This window comes from Tamandua tetradactyla, chromosome 9, assembly GCF_023851605.1.
Source record: "Tamandua tetradactyla isolate mTamTet1 chromosome 9, mTamTet1.pri, whole genome shotgun sequence".
NCBI classification, from domain to species: Eukaryota; Metazoa; Chordata; class Mammalia; order Pilosa; family Myrmecophagidae; genus Tamandua; species Tamandua tetradactyla.
Window position 1 is genome coordinate 100,592,875 of NC_135335.1, and position 19,923 is coordinate 100,612,797.

The 19,923-nt window shown below is 38.6% G+C and overlaps 2 long non-coding RNA genes across 5 annotated transcripts in view; both read left to right on the forward strand.

The window, feature by feature from the left end:
* The window catches only part of LOC143646232 (uncharacterized), a 119,302-nt gene that overhangs the window by 67,973 nt on the left and 31,406 nt on the right, over nt 1–19,923 (forward strand). The gene's annotated exons all lie outside the window — the stretch shown is intronic.
* Nucleotides 837–18,342, forward strand: LOC143646233 (uncharacterized). Its single transcript, XR_013157406.1, has 3 exons — nt 837–991; nt 16,321–16,500; nt 18,137–18,342. It is a non-coding gene; the product is annotated as an uncharacterized LOC143646233 (long non-coding RNA).

Consider the following 19,923-nt stretch of genomic DNA (forward strand, 5'->3'; position numbering starts at 1 on the left):
GAATTGAAATATGTGAATCTTGTTGCTTCAGGAAATCCAGCGATTCCCCCAATACTAAAATAAAATCTGGCAGATGTTTATTAGACATTAGGTACTTAATTCTTCAACGGAAAGAAGAAAGAAAGAGTAAATGCTATTTACATACCTGTAAATGGGACAGACAGAAATTGGGGCTTTGGAGTAAGCAATGGTCTGGGAAATTTTGAAGAAGAGACAATCAAGGAAATTGCATCTTTGGGCTCAAACAGAAGCTTTAGTTAGAAAAGAAAGCTGAAATGGTGGGAATGTCTACTGTCTAATTCAAGGCTGATGGGCTTCCTAAGTATTTAGGTCTAGAATAAGCTCACATTTGGAGAATGTTATGAGCTCTTTAAATAATATGTAAGATATTTTAGGTATAATCAAATATATAGTCACTTAAGGATGTTTCACTTTTTTCTCCCCGTTCAAAACTCTCTGTGTTGCATTTATAAATACAAGCCATGGCACAAGGAGACCCTGTCAAAGGAACACCATTGAATTCTTTCTGTGATGACCTAAAAAAATTGCTCTGTCTTCATAAAGTCACCTGCAAGCCTAAGACTTGGACTGGCTTAGATTCTGGTTCTATTAAAATATATGAACCCAGTTTCTGGTAGGAGATGTGCGTGTAGACCCCTCCCTCCTGCTCACCTCCAACTGTGAGCATTTTACCTATTTAAATATCAGAAAAAAAAAAAAGAATCTAATCCTGAGGGTTCCATTCCTGACATATTTATGCCTGAAGCAGATTGAGAGTGTAAAATAGACTTTTCACAGATGAAGAGACGTTATGCTTTTTACCCCAGGAAGGGAAACTTCAGCAGTTGCCAAGGCAACTGCAGAATTCAAGCTCACACGCTGGCTGCCTGAGGACCATCTGAGGGACCAGTCTCCTCTGCCGTCACTCACTGTCACACCAAGTGCACGGACCTCGGTTGTGAATTCAAGGCGAGAATCAGTCCCCAAACCTGTAAGAAACGAGACTAAAGTCTCTGAATTACTGAAAAAGCAGGTGGGCCCCCTCAATAGAAAAGTATGTACATGATACCCTTTTAGAATAAATAATTGATATCTTTAGAGGGGAAACGAGGAGCAGGTCCATAAGGCTCAACTAATACTGTACGGGAAAGTTACATTAGTCTGTAGCACAACAAGCAAAGAAACAGTGGGTGTGAAAACACACTTTACTGCCAATGAGAACGTCATACTGCTGTCTGGGTGAGAGAATACTTTGGTTCACTCAGGCTGGGAAACCAGCAACACTGGGACAGATTGTGTTTCTTGTTTATATTTGTAAATGAAATGTGGAAACACGCTGAGATTTGTAAAGGTTGCAGATGATAGAATATGGCCTTAAAAAGAGTGATGGTTTATATAGTGGTCTATATAAATTAATATATAGTTAATGCAATAATATATAATTAATGCTATCTCTCCATCTCGGCCCCCTGTCTTAAGCCAGGAAACCTTACTGCCTCATATCTATCAGGGGCCCAGACTCCAGGAATCTTGAGGGGTGACTACAGCCACTGCTATTTTGTATTTGCCCCTCCCCTTCTCTTTCCTAGTCCCTGGAAATCAGTTTTGTTGCAACTGCTGCGAATGCCCTTGCGAAACAAGTGGAGTGCGTAGTGCTAGAGAGTAGACGATATACATGTCTAAGTGGGATGAGAGTGCCCCTCAACAAAGCAATCTTGGGGAACTGGGGGGAAAGGACGGCATGTGTCCACATGCACCTAATTCATAACACCCTGGAGTCCTTTTACCCACCCAAATGGACCCCTCCCCTCCACTATCTCTGATCTTGACCTGGGCAGGCCCAAAGTATGTCCTTTTTATGAAACATACACATGTTGAAAGTACAGCAGAGCAAGGAAGATGCTGTGCTCTACAGTTCGATGACCTGGCTTTGAAGTTCAGTTCTACCATTTACCAGCCGTGTGAACCTGAGCAAATTACTTAACTTCCCCATGTCTCAGCTTCTTCATCTGTAAAATGAGGATAATAACAGCACTTATCTCACTGTGAGTTGTGTAAGAATTAAATGGTATAATCTATATAAAAAGTTGAGAACCGTGCCTAGCACGTTGCAACTAACAAGTTTGCTTATTGTCCTACTGGCGTCCTGGTTTCTTGTTCAGACCTGGGCATGGCTGCCTCATGCAGATACAACGTACTTGGGAATATGAAATGTTAAGCCACAAAACAAAGAACAACATATTCTGGTACAGTGGTATTAAGTTTCAATTTCCTAACACAACTGTAAAAACAATGTTAATAAAATGTTGATATTTTTCTAGAGGCTTGTAATGGCAAAAATACAACCAACAGAACAGAATTGAATCCCTTTAGCACCAATGCCTGCTTTATGAAATCTGTTCCATGGAATGTTTACTGCAAGAGGTCAAAGAGTTTTAAATGATAAAAGCTGTCTGGTAATTTTAAAGAGACAGTGATAGAATTTATTATACTGAGGATGGAAAAACCTACTTCAGTCTGGTTCTCATAGTGTCCTGTTTTCAATTCACAAGAAGGAGGTGCTTGTCCTTTACTGACATCCTTTATGCTTTGCTTGGGCCAAGATCACATGCTTGTGAGGTGGCTTTGGAATTGACGGACCACTCACTGGGAAACTATAGCTTCCCCCAGATGCGCTTCCTTTGCCAATGTGGAAAAGCAATTGGCCTCCTGGATCAATATCCATCAGTAGGTATAGTGGTGGAGTGAGGTTGGTCTCTTGGGTTTGGGCCACATTTGTAAGTGCCTAAGAAGCTGCCGCTTTTATTGCAGCATTAGGTGTTTTACAGATATACATGCCAATATTGAGTTATACTTGTTTGAAAAATATCTTCTTATACCAATCATTCTGTAATAATTGTTTAAAATGCTACTGAAGTTACTAAATGATTAGTCAGAAATCAAGCCCATGTTATAGCTAGGTACAAGATGTCTTCTGCCATGCTTCAAAGAAAGACTGAAAAACAGGTGGAATTATTTGTTACAACAATGTCCAAGAAAACTTTCTGCAATGATGGAAATTTCTGTGTCTGTGCTGTCCAATGTGATAGCTACTATTCACATGAAGGTATTGAGCACTTGAAAAGAGGCTAGTGCTGAAGAATTCAATTTTTTTATTCCATTTTAATCAATTTAAATTTAAATAGCTACATGAGGTTAATGGTTATCATCCTGGACAGTGCAAGTTTAGAGCATAATTTTAAAAACCTCTCTAAATCTCATATCTTAATAAGCTAAAGAAAAGATTTGAACTGCATCAATGGTTCTCAATCATGGCTGCACAACGACATTAATCAAGAAGCATTAAAAATTACTGGTACGATTCCCCGGACTATGCACCCCCCCCAAAAAAAAATTGCCTGTTCTTAGTTTCCCATTCCAATGTTATTTAATTGATCTGACTTTGCAGTCTGTTCTCTGAGATTTTTTAAAGCCCCCAGGTAATTCTAATATACAGCCAAGGTTTGGAACCACCCCTGAACAGGTTATTTTTATGTTCCCTTCTAGTTCTGGATTTAGCTGCAAATTATACCAAATTTAGAATTCTGTAAGGCAGTTAGGGTAATTAAGCTTGTTGCAGTAAAAAAATTACATACATACGGATGTAGGCCTTTTACAAAAGCTGTCTGACCTAAAACGTATCTGCAAGAATTATTTGAAAATATTAAGCCATATTAATTTAATATACTCCTCTGGAGATTTTTCAGGCTATTGTAGTAATAGGCAAAGAAGAAGTTACATGTATGCACTTGTTTGGGATCTCACAGCAGCCTTGTGTCAAAGTTTGGACATCTGCCCATGAGCCCGCATGGGGTGACCTCACTGAGTAATTCAAGCTGCAAGTTCATGGAGATCTCAGTGGGAGGTCTGTGCGCCAATCCCTTGGAGTACCACACAACAACTGCTGAGTTTGTATCTTCCCTGGGATTAGAAAAATAGAGTTTTCGGCCAACCCATTCTCTCTCAAAGCTACTATAGTAATAGCTCCAGGAAGTGTCAAGACAGTTGTTCCCAGGATTTTTAGGACCTAAAACAAATGTACATTTCTGCTGACTAATAAATAGTTCAAATACTGTGTAAAACCGATAGAATGATTCAGTTTGCTTTTGTTTTTGTTTTATTTTTTAACAACTCAGTGTGAAAGGTTAAGCTGACACATAGCAGGACCTTTTGTACACCTTGACTAGTTGAGTCTATATTTATGGGAGAGCAAAGGTCTAAGAATAGTTAAAATGTTTTGAAATCAACAAGAATGTGGGGAAGGGATGTTCATTTTACCAGATTGCTATACAATTGCTTTAAAATAAGAGGACAGCAAATGGACCACTGGAACAGAACAGAGCCCAGAACCAGACTCTATGCATTTCTGCATTTTTGACCTGACAGATAACAGCATTACAAATCCATTGGGGAGAGGACAACCTGATAAATCTCACTGGGAAAACTGCTTATCTATCTATATAAAAATAAAATTAGGGGGTGCAAGGGTAGTTCAGTGGTAGAATTCTCACCTGCCATGCAGGAGACCTGGGTTCATTTCCCGGCCCATGCACAAACTAAAAAAAATCAACAAGTGGTGCTACAATAACGGGATAGTCACATGGAAAAAGAATGGAATGTGACCCCCACCATAAAACATTAAACAAGCAAACAAACAAATAAATAAATAAAATAAAATTAGATCCCTACTTCTTGCCTTTATACGAGTAATTTCCAGGAAGTTGTGAAAAGTAAACCTTTAGACAGAACTGAGGATGTAAATTATACTTTACCCCTTGGCTCATAAACTCACCAACGGGAAAGACTGAAATTTGCTCACATAAAATTAAAACTTCTATATTTTAAGAGAGTATAAAGAAAATTAAAAGACCAGACTTAGGGAAAATGCATTTGCAACATGTAACTGAAAAAATTAAAAGCTCTTATAAAGTAATAAGCAATAAGACCAAAAGAAAAATGGGCAAAGAATCTAAATAAGCTATTCACCAAACAGAGTTTCATATTTGCCAATAAACATATAAAAAGATGTGTCTCTCCAGTAGTGAGGTACATTCACTTTTAAGCCACAATAATACACCATTTCACACCATCAGATTTGCAAAAATCATAAAGACTAATAGTATCAAGAGTTAGTACGGGTATGGAATACTCGAAACTCTTAAATACTGCTAACAGGAGTGAAGATTGGTATAACCTTGGAAAGAAATTCAATAATATCTAGAAACATTGAAGGTAAGCATTTCCTATGATCCTGCAATATTACTTGTAATCTTTGTGGTGGTTTAAAGCTGTATGTACCCCAGAAAAACATGTTCTTAAATGTAAACCATTCCCGTAGGTAGGGTCTTTTGATGAGGTTACTTCAGTTAAGAGGGTGTGGCCCACCTCAATTAGGTTGAGTCTTAATCCGATCACTGGAGTCCTTTATAGGTGGAGTGAAATTCAGAAAGATGGAGAGAAATCCACAGGAAGCAAGAGGCTGGACATCGACGGAACCCAGAAGAGAAGAGAAAGACCAGGGGATCCACCATTTGCCTTGCCATGTGACAGAGGAGCCTAGGATTGCTGGCAGCTAGCTCCAGAATGCTGGTTTCAGGAAGAAAGCATCACATTGATGACAATTTGATTTGGACTTTCTTTAACCTCAAAACTGTAAGCTACTAAATTCCCATTGTTTAAGCCAACCGATTTCATCGTATTTGTTTGAGCAGCCTAGGAAGCAAAAATAGTATGTATCCTAGAGAAATTTTTGCGTATGCATGCAAGAGGATGTTTATTGACATATTCATTGAGACATTGCTTATAAAAGCAAACAATTAGAAACAAAATTATTGTCCATAGTAGAAATGCTAACCAAGTTGTGGAATAGTTCAAGAAATTGATAAGTCAGAGCCAGATGTATCAATATAAATATGTCTGAGCATAATGTTGAGTGAAAAACTAGTTGTGGGAAGATATATACAAACTTCTATTTGTATGAAGCTTGAAAGCAAGTAAAATATTTATTGTTTATAGAGACTTACATGTGCTAGATAAAATAAAGACACTCATGGATTCATTTACTTTGGGGGAAAGGGATGAAATTGGAGAGAAAAACACAAAGAGCTTCAAATGTGTTAAAATTTTTATCAAGCAGAGTTTTGGATTCACAAGTGTTCATCATACATTGTATATAGTTTGCTCAAAATACTTCATTAAGAAATAAAGGGGAATAGATTGACTATACCCCAGAGAATGATCAATTACAAGATTTCAATGATTAAGGAAAGAAAATGACAAAGTCACAAGTTAAGGACTCTATTGGACAATGTAACTGTTATCAGGCTCATGTGTGTGGTGGGTGTGGACTTGGTCTAAAACTCAGGTGTGTAAGAAATCCCTCTTAATTTTAATAAAGATCAACATGTTTTCTATTTTAAGCCACTATTTAGACCCAAGTCTGTTGTAGGGAAGAGGAATCTGTCTATTTTTGGACGTGATCTGTCCTGGAGACCCCTATCCATCTCTAGCATCTGAACTAGCCTCCATCACTGATCTCAGCAAGATGCGTCCCCTCCACTTCAGTGGTCCTCTAATGTTCTTTTCTGGCTTTGGTTTGAGAACAGAAATTCTTCTGTAAGAATGTCTGGGCTGGCCCTGTCTGCCTAGACAGAGGGGTAAGGGCCAGGGAGCATTAGTTGCTATTTCAAAAATAGTATTTTAGTCCATACTTACTTTCTCTGAGGGAGCTTTGAGTCTAGAAAGTAAGAAGGACATACAGCAAAATTAAGTAACTGCTTAGACAAATATGGCAGGAGTTAAAGGATTATCTTACTAGTAATTTCTAAATGAGCTCACCTATTTAAGAAAAAGCACACATATTGCAAGACAACCAAAAAAAAAAATTACTTTCCAACCCTATTTCGTACATCTTGTCAGAAACTTTGTTCCTATCCGAAATTAAATGTGAAATAAGTAACTAATGCTTTGGAAAATAGATAGGTTCATTGGAATATCTTCAGATTCAGTCCAGATTGTTAGAATTGTGCAGTTTCCATTTAGGCAGGGTTAAGAGTTGGAGGTGACTGTGTGCAGACTTAGACAGGATGAATGAAGCTGTAGGTCTTAGGGAATTCTACTATACAATCATCCTACTTCTTGCCAAGTTCCATCTTGGTTGCTATATGGAAAGCAGCCCTCTGACTCTTTCTTTTTCCTCTTTCCCTGTCAAACCAAAGGCCAGAATTGGACTTGTCTTAAGGACTTTGGGGTATATACAAGAACTTCCTGTACCCCAGATTCTCTCCACTTATTTCCTGATATCTACAAATCCTTAATGGCACGGGACCCTGTTTGTTCTTTTTAAATTCAGTTAGAGATGTATTTAAAGACAAGTAAGTGGTGTGGGAATGACAATGGCTAAAACTTCCTTACTTTAATCGAGTGATTTTCAAATTGTGATCTCCAGGCCAGCAGCACCAGCATTATTTGTGGGACTTCTTAGAAATGCAAATTCCTTGGCCCATTCCAGACCGAGTGAATGAAAAACTCTGTGGGATGAGGCTTAGCATGAAGTTTGAGAACCAACTGCTCTAAACTGAACAATTAAACCAACAACTAAGAACAAATCTACCCTCACTTCCCACTCCCAATGTAATTGGAGGTGAAGGGACTAGACAAAGCAGAAGGGTCTTAGGACCTGGAGGAGAATGGTGTAGAAAGCTCAGAAGCTGGGGCAGACAGCATTCAGTGGAAACAGTTGGGGAAAGCACAGACACGTTTAATGTAGCCATCGCCCAGACCTCACCTACACCTACTTCCTTCTCTGGGGAAGTCAGCTGCACACACTAAATGGCCATCCTCCAGTCTTCCGCTCCCCCCACCTCTTTTTCTATAGTGTGCTGTTCCACAAACTGGGGGAAATATCAAGTCTAATGGAAAAGCCTGGCCAGAACTTTAACCTGCAAACAAGAAATAAGCAGCTCCAAATTCTTATCAGAATGGGAAGTCTCAGTGGCTGTGCTCCCTCCTCTCCTAAAGTAGATAAAAACAAAGCAATACAAAACAAAACAAAAACTACACTCAAACACTATAGATTGGGTTCTCTTTTTTGGCATGAAGTGAGGCAGGCAGAGCTGCCATCTATCTGTTGACACCAACTTGGAGCATTTACAAAATATACAAAATTGCCTAAAGTTGGAAGCAATCCAAGTGTCTAATAACTGATGAATGGATAAACAAAATGTTACACACACACATACAACATTTTGTTTATCCATTCATCAGTTATTAGACACTTGGATTGCTTCCAACTTTAGGCAATTTTGAATAATGCCATGATGAACATTGGTGTGCAAATGTCTGTTTGAGTCCCTGCTTTCAATTCTTTTTAGAAGTGAGAGTGCCAGGTCATCTTGTAATTCTATACTTAATTGTATGAGGAACTGCTAAACTATTATCCACAATGACTGCACCATTTTACATTTCCACCAACAATGAATGAGTGTCCCTATTTCCCTAAATCCTTTCAATATTTATTTTCTATTTTTTAAGAGTAGCTATTCTAGTGGATGGTAATGAAATAGCATCTCATTTTGGATTTGATTTTCATTTCCCCAATAACTGGGCATATTTCATGTGCTTTTTGGCCATTTCTGTATCTACTTTGGAGAAATGTCTATTCAAGTTTTTTTTTCCTATTTTTAAGTTGGGTTGTTCTTCTTTTTGTTGCTCAGTTGTAGGATTTCTTTATATATTCTGGATTCTAAGCCTTTATCAGATATATGGTTTTCAAATATTTTTTCCCATTCTGTAAGATGTCCCTTTATTTCATGATTAAGTCCTTTGATGCATGAAAGTTTTTGATTTAGATTAAATCCTATTTATCTATTTTTTCTTTTGTTGCTCATGCTTTTGATGTAAAGTCTAAAAAACCATTGCATAACACAGGCATCCTGAAGATGCTTCCTATGTTTTCTTCTAGGAGTTTGATATTTCTAACTCTTATATTTAGGTCTTTCACCCATTTTGAGTTGATTTTGTATATGGTGTGATGTAGGAGTCCCTTTTTCTTCTTCTTTTTGCTAATGGATTTGCAGTTTTCCTAGAACCATTTGTTGAAGAGATTATTCTTCCCCCAATTGAGTAGTTATTGCTATCTTCTCAAAAATCAGTTAGTCATAAATGTGAGTGTTGCTTTTCTACTGCTCAATTATGTGTCTTTGTAATATGCTTTAAGATTGGGAAGTGTGCACTGTCCAACGTCCTTCTTCTTTTTTCAGAATGGATTTAGCTATTCAGGTCCCCTTACCCTTATATATAAATTTGATGATTAGCTTTTCCATTGCTTCAAAGGAGGTTGTTGGAATTTTTGTTGGGATTGCATTGAATCTATACATTGCTTTGGATCATGTTTCAGTTTGCTAAAGCTTCCAGTTTGCAATATACCAGAAATAGATTGGCTTTTATAAACGGGTTTATTAAGTTACAAATTTACAGTTCTAAGGCCATAAAAATGTCCAAACTAAGGCATCCACAGAAAGATACTTTGACTCTGAAGAAAGGGTGATAGCATCTGGGGTTTCTATGTTATATGGGAAGGCATATGGCAACATTTGCTGTCCTTCATTCCTGGCATCTGGTTTCAATTGGCCCTCCCAGCTTCTTCTTCCAGTGGCTTTCTCTCTAAGTGTCTATGGGTCCTCACTTAGCTTATCCAGGGCACACTCTGGGTTTTACTCCTTAGTTTAACATCTCCAAACACCTAGGTCTTCATTTCATCTCTCTGCTCTCTATGCTGGCTGCGAGCTCTCTCTAAGTTTTTTACCTTTTGTTCTCTTTATAGAAGACTCCAGTAAAAGGATTAAGACATACCTTTAATGAGTAGGGTCACGTCGCCTTGGAAACAACCTAATCTAAAAGTCTTACCCAAACAATATGTCTGCCCCCATAAGATTGGCTTAGAAGAACATGGCTTTTCTGGAGGTGCATAATAATTTCAAACAGCACATTTCACCCTCTGGACACCAAAAAGTCATATTCTTTCCACACACAAAATAGATTCATTCCCTCACAATATCACAAAAACCTTAAACCATTTCAGTAACAATACAAATACAATACCAAGTCAAAAACAGGACACACTCTTATCAAATCAACTACAGGCATGGTTTGTCCTAAGCCAAAATTTTCCTCTGGCTGTGGATCTGTGAAACTTAGAACTAGTTACCTGTTGCTAATATACAAAGGAGTAACAGTCATAGGATAAACATTCCCATTGCCATAGGAAGAAATTGGAAGGAAAACAGAGGTCACCGGACCCAATCAGTTTCAAAAACCTGCAGAACAAGTTTATTAGATTATTACCTAGTTTGTTAGATTATTCTGTGAATCACTTATAGAATGACATTTCTCCTAGGGCTTGAGAGAATAGCAGTCCTACCCTTTCCAAGGGCTTACGCAGAGGCCAGGCTCTCTCCAAACACTGGGATGAGGGTTGCAATATTGGAGACCATTGGGGAGACAACCTTGTTCTTGGTCCCCCCCTCTCCAGGTATGTCAGCAACACCTGGACTCTCTACCACCTCTGGGGCATAGACTAAAACCCTTCAGAACAAGGGGGTGGCAGCCAGGCACTCCTCAATCCCTGGAGAATGTGCTCCATCCTCTCTGATGCTTGAGATAGCAACACTTTTCTGCCGCCCTCTGTCTCCAGGCAAACTCACTCTCTCCACATGTATGGATAGATAATGCTCTCCTGGCCTGAGATTTCCTAGCTCCAGACCTTAGCTTCCATGGTTCTGCCTTTGAAGTAATTTTTCCTTCAATCTGTCCCTTTCTGTCCCTTTTAGTCCAGACTGGCAGTGGTCCTGTTCATACAGATCCAAAATCATGGCCATCTTGGTAAAAATCCAAACTAAATAATGCATAAAAGTCTCACAATTTACATTTTAGTTGCATTCCTGGAAATTTCTTTGAATATTATAACCATGCACAAATGCTTTCTTTTTCTTTCTTTTCTTATGTGAAAGAAAATATGTCTTTGCTCTTAATAATTATAAACAGAATTTTTAGCAACATGAATGTTCATGGGACATTAAAGTTCCTTCAGGGTTATTCTTTGTTGTATGGACCATCCCTTTCATCACAGGCAGGCTGGCATCCCTGATCCTTGGCCCAAAATCAAAGACTCCTCCATGATTTCCAAAGTGCCTTCCAGGAAGCATTGTAGACCATTCTCCCCACACATCTTGAGAACCATTATTCTAAAATCTAAAATCTTACCCTCTTTTGCAGCTAGCTGCCAAAATAGGAAACATCTGAAACTCATTTAACACAAATGTCTTTTTTAAATCAATTTTTAAATTTTTGTTAAAATACCAAAAAACACCAAACAAATGCAAGCATTCTTATTTTGATCATTCTGTTCTACATATATAATCAGCAATTCACAATATCATCACACAGTTTCATATTCATCATCATGAACATTTCTCAGAACATTCACATCTATTCAGAAAAAGAAATAAAAAGAAAACAGAAAAAAATTCATACTTACCATACCCCCACCCGTCCCCTCACCAATCACCAGTATTTCACTCTAAATTAATTTTAACATTTGTTCCCCCTATTATTCATCTTTATTCCATATGATTTACTTGTCTGTTGATAAGATAAATAAAAGGAGCATCAGACACAAGGTTCTTACAATCACACAGTCACGTTGTGAAAGCTGTATCATTATATAATCATCTTCAAGAAACATGGCTACTGGAGCACAGCTCCACATTTTCAGGCAGTCCGCTCCAGCCTCTCTACTACATCGACTAACAAGGTGGTATCTATTTAATGCATAAGAATAACCTCCAGGATAACCTTTCGACTCTGTTTGGAATCTCTCAGCCATTGACACTTATTTTGTCTCATTCCACTCTTCCCACTTTTGGTCAAGAAGGTTTTCTCAAACCCCTGATGCTGAGTCTCAACTCATTCTAGGGGTTTTCTCAATCCCTTGATGCTGAGTTCCAGCTTATTCCAGGATTTCTGTCCCACGTTGCCAGGAAGGTCTACATCTCTGGGAGTCATGTCCCACATGACAGGGGGAGGGTGGTGAGTTTGCTTATTGTGTTGGCTGGAGAGAGGGGCCACATCCGAGCAACAAAAGAGATTCTCTTGGGGGTGGCTCTTAGGTTTAATTTTAAGTAGGCTTGACCTATCCTTTGTGGGGTTAAGTTTCATATGATCAAACCCCAACATTGGGGACTCAGCCTGTTGCTTTGATTGTCTGCACTGCTTGTGAGAATATCAAGAATTCAACTTGGGGAAGTTGAATTTTCCCTCTTTCTCACCATTCCCCAAAGGGGACTTTGCAAATACTTTTTTATTCACTGTTCAAATCACTCTGGGATTTATTGGGGCATCACTCTGGCAAACCAACAAAGTCTCATGTCCTACTCAAGGTTCCATGTACTTATGGTGTTCAATTAAGCTGTCTACATAAGTTATATTAGGAAATGCACTAGTCAAAATATAAATTTTGTACCAAATTGTTCTAGTTTGCTAGCTACCAGAATGCAATACACCAGAGACAGATTGGCTTTTAATAAAAGGGGATTTATTTTGTTGGTTCTTCAGAGGAAAGGCAGCTAACTTTCCACCGAGGTTCTTCCTTACATGGAAGGCACAGGATGGTCTCTGCTGGTCTTCTCTCCAGGCCCCTGGGTTCCAACAACTTTCCCCGGGGTGACTTCTTTCTGCATCTCCAAAGGCCTGGGCTGAGCTGCGAGTTCTGAGATGAGGAATGCCGAGCTGCCTAGCTGTGCTATGTTGCAATCTCTCATTTAAGCACCAGCCAATTAAGTCAAACATCACTCATTGCAGCAGACACACCTCCTAGCCGACTGCAGATGTAATTAGCAACAGATGAGGTTCACGTACCATTGGCTTATGTCCGCAGCAACAAGATTAGGTATGCTCACCTGGCCAAGTTGACAAGTGAATCTAACTAACACACAAATCAACATTTTTTGCTTTAGTCTCACACATAAATTAAAATTTTAAAATTTTAATTGCCATCTATTTTCAGCACCCTGCAGTAATGACATTCCTGTGTTCGTCCTCATGCAAAAACATTTTTAAATTTTTTACATTTAGTCACTATCATTGTACACTCTAGGCATTCCTAGATTATACCATCTCAGCCTTTATAGTCTTTCTTTCTTTCTGATTTCATTTGTGCCCCCAGTCCTCTTCCCTCTATCATTCTCAAATTCAGCTTCATTCAGTGTTTTAACATAATTGTATTACAGTTAGGTAGTATCATGCTGTCCATTTCTGAGTTTTTACATTCAGTCCTGTTGCACAATCTGTATCCCTTCAGCTCCAATTACCCAATATCTTACCTTATTTCTATCTCCTGATGGTCTCTGTTTCCAATGAAATTCTCCAAGTTTATTCACTAATGTCAGTTCATATTAGTGAGACCATACAGTATTTGTCCTTTTGTTTCTGGCTTATCTAACTCAGCATAATGTCCTTCAGGTCCATCCATGTTATTATTTACTTCATAACTTTATTCTGTCTTACAGCTGCATAATATTCCATCGTATGTATATACCACAGTTTGTGTAGCCACTTGTCTGTTGATGGACATTTTGACTGTTTCCATCTCTTTGCAATTAACACAAATTTCTTTGACTGACAACTTTATATATTATTTCCAGGGATATTTTACCTGTCATTAGAACAAATGTTTACTCCAGGGAGAAAATCATGGCATCCTAAGATTTAGCAGCAAGTTTGGTGATAGGGATTTTGCTAGCATGACCTTCCAGTTTACCTCTTGCCATTTTTCCTACCTGTAGAATGTGACAAGAGGGCCACAAGTTCTCTTGCACCTTCTGAACCAAGAGTAGGCAAGTGAGTCTGATTAACTGCACAGCAGCAGGAATTGCCTTCTAGAAGAGTGACTTAAGTTTTAAGACAGTGAAATTGTAAACTCTACCTAAATAGGTGTTTACTCAGGGTCCCCGCAGGAAATACCATACTCAAGTGAGGATAATTCAAGTAGGGTTTAATAAGGGGATTGTTTACAAAGGCATGGTCAGGGTGAGGGAAGCCACAACAAGATTCTGGAGACTGTTATTGCTCCTAAGCCTGAAGAGACAAGAGAAAGAGTTGTTGCTGAAACCTAGAAGGAAATGGACACTCAGAGCAAGTGCCTTGAGAGGACCTGTGTCTTTTGGGGAAGGCTGCAGTCAGCCAAGGTGACCCTATAAGGAGGGAGCTGGGGGAATCTTCATCTTCCCTCTGTTCAGGAGGTTGAATTCCCTGGGAAGCCAGAGGGCAAGGAACCACAAAGGTCTCTCTCCTGGACAGAGAGTAGGATGGAGAAGTGGAGGGTTGATCTGGACATTTGTTGTGCTGGCTATTTTCTGAATTCTTTTATGGAACTTTTAGAATGCAGTACATTGTAATATAGTAGATTTAATCTTTCCCTTTAAAGGTTACCTACTGCTAATTTGCATGTACATAGACATAAGCGTAAGTTGAATATGTCATACATAGTTGAATGCTGTGCATAATATGTACATAATATAGTTGAATATGTTGTACATAAAATGTTGTACAATTGATTTTGACAAATGAAAGTGAAGCAAAATGTGTTTTAGGCCACAGGCCAAGAAGACCAGGAAAGTGGAGTTAGTTCAGGCTGTGTCTTGTTTTACATCAGTATTCAGTTCTCAGTTATGGATGGCAACACTGTGTAAAAGAATGACATGAAGTTTTGAGTCAGACTTAGCTTTTCAAATTGGCTTTGCATGGCTAGCTTGTCAACCTGGCCAGATTACTTCACTTCTGAGCCTCAGCTCCTTGTCTGAAACCTGTCTTCCACTGTTATGTGGACTAGTGAAACTGTGAATGAAAAATGAGGTGACTATAAAACACTTTTACATTCTAGGTACTTGGCAAATGTTAAACCAGTGATTCTCTTTTTTTAAAGCATCATTTAAAAATTTCCTTCTGACTTTTAAAATTATTATTTTTTTGACAGATCTTCACATACATACAGTCCATACATGGTGTACAATCAATGGCTCACAATATCATTACATAGTTGTATATTCATTACCATGATCATTTTTAGAATATTTGCATCACTCCAGAAAAAGAAATAAAAAGAAAATACTAGTGCATTCCATACCCCTTACTCCTTCCTCTCATTAACTACTAGTATTTCAAACCACCCAATTTATTTTACCCCTTAAGCTTCCTATTATTTATTTATACTTTATCCATATTTTTTTCTCATCGGGCCATACCCTGGATAAAAGGGGCATCAGACACAAAGTCTTTACAATCACATAAGCACATTGTAAAAGCTATAAAGTTATATAGCCTTCTTCAAGAATTACAGCTTCTGGAACACAGCTCAACAGTTTTTGTGCTTCCCTCCAGCCACTCCAATATTCTAGACCAGTGATTCTTAAAGAGCAGTCCTCAGTTTAGCTGCATCAGTATTATCTGGGAACTTGTAAAGAAATGCAAATTCCCCAGAGGTGGAGCCCAACAATCTGAATTTATGCAAGCTGCCCCGATTCTGATGCATGCTAAAATTTGGAAACTACTGTGTCAGACCTTCTCTGACCTGATGAAAAAGGGGCAGGACACACAGATGTGTGGTGCAGGAGATACCTGAAACTTCTCCTCTATGTGAGCTCCCAGAGAAAGCGTGTTGGGGGTATCTCTATTTACTGTCCTCTTATCTCTGTGGAAGAATTAGAGTTAGAGGAACACTGCTCTCCTTTTTCTCCCACACTCTCATTAAACAAGCTTTTCTCCAAGAATTTGTCCTGCTGTCTCCGTGATTGGGTGGGTATGTCTAATCCTGGGGCCAAGTATTAAAGCTCATTGTGGCTATATATCTAAGTCATCTCTTCCAATTTAGCTTCTATCAAGAGTAAAGTTATCATTTTGGATCTCTCTGCTGAATTCTTGCATTGCATCTACTTTTCAATTGGTTCTGGGGAGGGAAAAAAGGAGTGTTCTTTCCAGTGATACACTGTGGTAGTCAGCCTCTAAGAATGTCCCCAAGTTTCCCCATCTTTGTGTTTTCACATCCTTGTGTGGTCCCCTCCCTCCCACATTGTGCCAGGGTTGGTCTGTATGATCAATACAATGTAGGAACAGTGATATGTCCGTTCTAAGGTTAAGTTAAAATAGACACTGTGGATTCCATATCTCTCTCCTCTTTCCCCTACTCTCTCTTTCTCATGGATCACTTGCTCTGGGTGTAATGAGCAGCCCTGTGGAGAGGCCCACATGACAAACAACCAGGAGTGAGATTGGAAGCAGGATCTTCAGCCCCAGCCAACCCTCCAGAAGACTGCAGCCATGCCTGGCAGCTTGACTGCAACTTAATGAGGGCACTCGAACCACAAAATCCTAGCCAAGCTGCTCTTGGATTCCTGGTCCTCAGACACTGTGAGATAATAGATGTTTGTTGTTTTAAGCTATTAAGTTTTGGAAGTAATTTGTTATACTAAAATAGAAAACTAATATAGATTTTAGTACCTGAAATTGGGGTGCTACCATAACAAACACCTAGAATATGGGAATGGCTTTGGAACTGGGCAATGGACAGCAGCTGAAAAGACTGTAAGGGTTGCATTAATGAAAGCCTTAACTACCTCGGGGTTTAAAAGATCATCAGGAAAATCTCGTTGTAAACCAGAGGAAAGAGAATCTTTATTATATAGTGGCAAAGAGTTTAGCAACATTGTTGTCTGCAGTATTGTGGAAGGGAGAACACATAAGTAAAGAACTAGGCATCTAGCTAAGCGGATTTCCAGCCTGGGTGTTACATCTGGTTCCTTCTTGTTCCTGGTAACAAAAACAAGAGGGAGATCAGCTAAAGCACTGGTAAATGAAAGGAGCTACGATTTGCTACTTGTCTTTACAGAGGGGAAACAATGCTAAATTTAAGGTCAAATCCAGGGTACCGTCAGGAACTAAATGCAAAGCTGATATATATATATATATATTATATATATATATATATTATATATATATATATAATATATAATATTTTGTTATAAGCTAAGAAAGATCAAAAAGTGGTGCCTAAGATGACCAGTTTAGTCACACAAAATGCTCTGTACAGTTTTCAACAGTTTGACTCACAGATCCTCTCAATCCAACAACAGGGCATTTAAAAAGCTTAAGAGTATTGCCCCTCAGCAGAATCTGAAGGTAGAGAAGGGATTTTCTCAAAGAGATTTGTGAGTATGACTTTTATTTAATTGAACGACCCTCCTTCTCAGGAGGTTCACAAAATTTTAGAAAGAATTGGATCAGCAGAAACGTTGTCAACTTGAACTCAAAGGAACAGAGAGAGTTTAAAATGAAGAAAAGATATTCCCCTACAATTCAGTTGTGGTCTAAGGAAATATTCAGCTGCATACATTTTCTAATTTTCAAGAGAAAGAAAGGATGGCTCAGAGTTTGGAACCATGGAGAATAATTCCTGGGTAGGAATAGGACTGTATCCTAAAGAGCGTCCAACATATGCTTGGCTGGATTTCAGAAGTGCTATGGACTGGTGTTCGCTGTGTACCTCCCATGTGCCCCCCTTTTGAATAGTCTTCTAAGGTGTTTATCCTGTCCTTGTTTCATCATTGTATACTAGGTATGTGGGAGGCAGATAGCTTCTCTCTTGAGTCCTTAGGTTTTTAAATTGAGAGGCACTGTACTCAAGGACCTGTACTTAAGGGACCATATCCAAGGAGCCTTGGGCACCTAGACCTGATTTTAAATGACAAGATTCTGGATTTGAGCTGATGCTATGATGGGATGAGATTTTTAGAGGTCTTGGAATGGGGTGAGCATATTTTTTTATGTGGGGTAGGTGTGAATCATTGGGGTCCAAAGGGTGACTGAAGTAGCCAGCCTCTAAGAAGGACCCAGTATTGCCTTCTCTTGGTTTTGGGCCCTTGTATAGTCCCTTCCTATGTTGTACCAGGATTGGGCTGTGTGACCAATAGAATATAGCAGAAATGATGGTATATCGCTTCCAAGATTAGATTATAAAAGACTGTGGCTTCCATCTTTGTCTTTCGAGATTTCATCCCTCACTGTGAGGGAAGCCAGCTGCCATAATGAGCAGTCCAATGGGAAGTACCAAGTCTTGAGAAACTGAGGCCTGTCAACAACGACATGAATGAGCTTGAAAGCAGATTCTCCAGCCCAAGTCAAGCTTTCAGATGATTTCAGCCCAGCTGACAGCTAAACTATTATCTCCTGAGTCAGAACCATCCAGAGAAGCCACTCCTGGATCCCTGACCCTACAATTTGTGTGAGATAATGAATTGTCTGTTAAGTTCCTACATTTGGTATCACTTTTTAAATGTACTAATAGGTAACACACACTTATCCTAGTTATACCACATACTATAAGATCTGACAAAAGAGAAATTTAAAAATGTATTTGGATAAATAGTGGTTATCTATATATTTAGAACATGTCCCTCTTACAGGAAGGAGAAATGGCTCTTTCTTTTGTTTTAGTATAATCCTTTTGATAGACGTGAAAACTTGAATTTAGCAGTATTCCTAATAGACATTGTTCATACTCTGCCTTTATTGTAGACAATTCTGAATAGAGAAAATCAACATAATTTTTCTTCTTGTATTTAAGAATGATGCCAGTTAAACTTTTCATAAAACTTTTAAATTAGTTGGCTTTAATATTAAGAATGCAAATATCTTGGAATTCATCCAGATCTCTAAGCAATACTCTTTTACTCAATCCCCTTTAGATTTTTTTAGATAGAAATTGGTGGCAATTCTATTCTTGTAAGATTCAGTGTTTGTAGTGGTGCCTTTAAAATGCCTAGATGGGCTCTAGACCAATATTCAGGATAGAAAGCTTCACTTAACGTCTATTTCTCTATGTTTTATATATTTTCCTAAACCCGCACGTGCATTCTGACATTCTTTTTGCCCCTGACTATTATAGAGAATCATGAAAATCCAATACATTTTAAAACAATCAACTCTAATGTCTAAACTCTCCTTCCCAAAAGCACACACACAGTAACCACAATTCATCTCTCCACATAATAACTGCCTTTCACTCTCAAGTTATTACCTGTTTCACATTCTTTTTCCTACCTATAACTAATTTGTCCAGTCAACTGGGTATCTGTTTTTCTAACCTCATTTTTGGAAAATGGGCTATCCTTTTGTTTTCAGAGCCCTGTATTCTAGAACATGTAAGGGCTTGTTCTCAGACTATTTGCTAGCAATACACTGTCTCTGAAGATGCAAGTCTAGAAGGACTTTATAGGAAACAGTTGTAGGTCTGACTGCTGTTAGTGCTTTCCATGGGAACGTTCCACCATCTGGGAAGAAAGTTCTGGGTAGACAACAGTCAATTCTACATGGACGATACAAATGGTACTCAGCGTCACTTCATTTATTGACATTAAGTGTCTAGGTGATGAACTGCACTTGGGAAAATCTGGACAGTGAGGCAAGTTGATAAAATCAAAACAGCCCTAGAAATGTCTTAGTTGGTTAAAAAAAATTTTCCATCTTTTTAGTACATTCATTTTCCTGGAAGAAAAAAGCCCCACAGGTTCACACAAAAAACTCTTACTCCCTTTAGGAAAGAATCCTGTAGTTCATTCCTAAGTGCTTTTAGATATTTTATAAATCTGGGAATATATTATGCTATTGTCAATATATGACACCCCAGGCATGAATAAATTATTTACCATTGCTACTTTGTGAGCCCCATTCCTACCTTTATTTTCCTTCCACTGCTTTCTCCCCCCCTACCCCCCCACCCCCCACTTTTCCTTTTCTTTATCCTGGACTACACAAGCATTTGGAAAAATAACCATA